A 2792-nucleotide genomic window follows, 5' to 3' on the forward strand; every position below is an offset into this window, starting at 1 on the left:
GGTCAGATGATGTCCAGGGATAAAACGGGTTCATCTATGCAGGAGTAGATACTGATTTCAGACCTCACTGCACCAGGGCTGCTGCAACATCAGCAGCAAGGGTTGTTTACGTTCCGTTGGATCACATCCTAACAGCTGGAGCATGGTAAAAAATGAATAGGTTTGTTTTTTCCAAACATTTATAATAACCTAATGCCAGACCAAAGGTTGGCAACTCTATTTACATACTTTATTTATAGAACCACCCGGGAGGTGTTACTATGATTATTACTTCATTAACAGCATCAGCATGTTTTAAATTAATGTCATGACTGTATGCATTATGAAGGCTTACCCTCATTGTCATAAAGCAGTTGTGGTTGTGTAGTGTTTAAGAGGGAACTGCAGATGCTGGAGAATCGAAGGTTACACAGAAAAGCTGGGAGAAACTCAGCGGGTGCAGCAGCATCTATGGAGCGAAGGAAAATAGGCAACGTTTCGGGCCGAAACCCTTCTTCAGACTGATAGGGGTGTGGGGGTCAGGGGTGGGGACAAGAAAGGGAAAAGGAGGAGTAGCCAGAAGGCTGGAGGGTGGGAGGAGACAGCAGGGGAGCTGAGGAAGGGGAGGAGACAGCAAGGACTAACAGAATTGGGAGAATTCGATGTTCATGCCCCGGGGGTGTAGACTCCCCAAACGGAATATGAGGTGCTGTTCCTCCAATTTCCGGTGCTGCTCGCTGTGGCCATGGAGGAGACCCAGGACAGAGAGGTCGGAGGGGGAGTGGGAGGGGGAGTTGAAGTGCTGAGCCACCGGGAGGTCAGCTTGGTTATTGCGGACCGAGCGGAGGTGTTCGGCGAAACGATCGCCCAACCTCCGCTTGGTCTCACCGATATAGATCTGCTGGCATCTAGAGCAGCGGACGCAATAGATGAGGTTGGGAGAGATGCAGGTAAACCTCTGTCGCACCTGGAACGACTGCTTGGGTCCTTGAACGGAGTCGAGGGGGGAGGCAAAGGGACAAGTGTTTTTTGCATCTCCCCAATGCCGCAAGGGGAAAGTGCCCGGGGAGGGGGTGGACCGAGAGGGAAGGGAAGAATTGACAAGGGCGTTAAGGAGGGAGCGGTCTTTGCGGAAAGCAGATATGGGGGGAGATGGGAAGATGTGGCGAGTAGTGGGGTCACGTTGGAGGTGGCGAAACTGACGGAGGATTATTTTTTGTATGTGACGGCTGGTGGGGTGAAAGGTGAGGACTAGGGGGACTCGGCCCTTGTTGCCAGTGCGGGGATGGGGAGAGAGAGCAGTGTTGCGGGGTATGGAAGAGACCCTGGTGCGAGCCTCATTTATGGTGGAGGAGGGGAACCCCCGTTCCCTGAATAGTGAGGACATTTCAGATGTCCTGGTGTGGAACGCCTCATCCGTGGAGCAGATGCGGCGTAGACGGAGGAATTGGGAGTAGGGGATGGAGTCCTTACAGGAAGCAGGGTGGGAAGAAGTGTAGTCCAGGTTGTGTAGACTCGTTTCTCACGGCATGAAAATCAGAGAGCTTTGAAATCTTCACGTAGTCACTCACGTGACTCCGAAGTAAAATAGTAAGATTAAACAAGCTTACCAGTTTGAAGTTTGATCTTTATTTTATGAGGAGGTACGATGAGGGACTACGTGAAGAAGACCCCGTCCGTGCGCATGCGCATCAATCTTCAAAGCAGCGGTGTGAAATCACAGACAATAATTACTGAAGCATAATAGTAAGATACGTGAGACAAACATAACTTCCAGCTGATCTTTATGAGGGTGGGAGCAGAGGGCCCGTAGTCCCTCATCGTAAGATGATGTAATTATCTCATTAAATGCCATCCTTACCACACTCTTTACTTGTGATCCCACTTTTAAGTTGCTGTAGTAGACCCCAAAATCCCCCTACACGTCAATATTGTTGAGAATCCGGACATTAACTATATACTTTCCCCTTACATTAGACCTTCCAAAGTGCAACTCCTTTCATTTGCTCCAATCAAACACCATCTCCCATTTCTCATTCCATTTCTGAGGCTGATCTGTATCCTGTTGTATACTTTCACAACCTTCTTCACTGACCGTAACTTCACCAATTTTGGGGTTGTCAACGAACTTACAAACCAACAGTTCTACATTTACGCGCTGTGCTGGATGAACTCAACACGTATATGCTGCATTTATGGAGGGAATGTTTCAGGTTGGGATTGGAGCAAGGGAATTAAGGTATTTACACTCAAGAAAAGACCAAGTAATAATTCCTGCAGCACACCACTGGTCAGAGTCCTCCAATCTGTAAAGGGAAGGGACATGACATTGACACAGGTGGAGGAGAGCATAGATTTCAGAGGGCCAGAAGAGTGGAGGAGGTTACAGAAATGGTGAGGGCAAAGAAGGGATTTGAACACGAGGATGGCATTGTTAAACCTGAGGCAGGGACTGGTGGAGTAAGGTACAAACACACACTCACTGTTCACTCACCGACAATCAAGAAGAGAAGGCCCCGATGTCTATGGTGGAGGAGCGCTCATGTCCACAAGATTCCACTAGTCAGGTCCCAGATCCACATGGGATGGCACGTTCGATGCAATCGTCATCTTGTTCATCCCTAAGGGTCAGTCTACAAACCACAAGAGAAGCCGTGAGATCACATCTCATTCTTCTAAACTTTAGCAGTACAGACCAACCCCAGTTCAGTTCAGTCCTTAACCTCAGCTTCCATTTTTTAGATGGGAAGAAAATAAAATCTGTAGATGCTGGAAGTCCAAGATAAACATAACACATGCTGGGAGTTCTCAGC

General features: G+C 48.5%; 1 long non-coding RNA gene across 1 annotated transcript; it reads left to right on the forward strand.

The window, feature by feature from the left end:
- LOC129695170 (uncharacterized) lies at window positions 1–2485 on the forward strand. The gene is made up of 2 exons (XR_008723121.1): window positions 1–358; window positions 1484–2485. It is a non-coding gene; the product is annotated as an uncharacterized LOC129695170 (long non-coding RNA).
- The last annotated feature ends 307 nt before the right edge of the window (window positions 2486–2792 follow it).

This window comes from Leucoraja erinacea, unplaced genomic scaffold, assembly GCF_028641065.1.
Source record: "Leucoraja erinacea ecotype New England unplaced genomic scaffold, Leri_hhj_1 Leri_971S, whole genome shotgun sequence".
In the NCBI taxonomy this organism is placed as follows: domain Eukaryota; kingdom Metazoa; phylum Chordata; class Chondrichthyes; order Rajiformes; family Rajidae; genus Leucoraja; species Leucoraja erinaceus.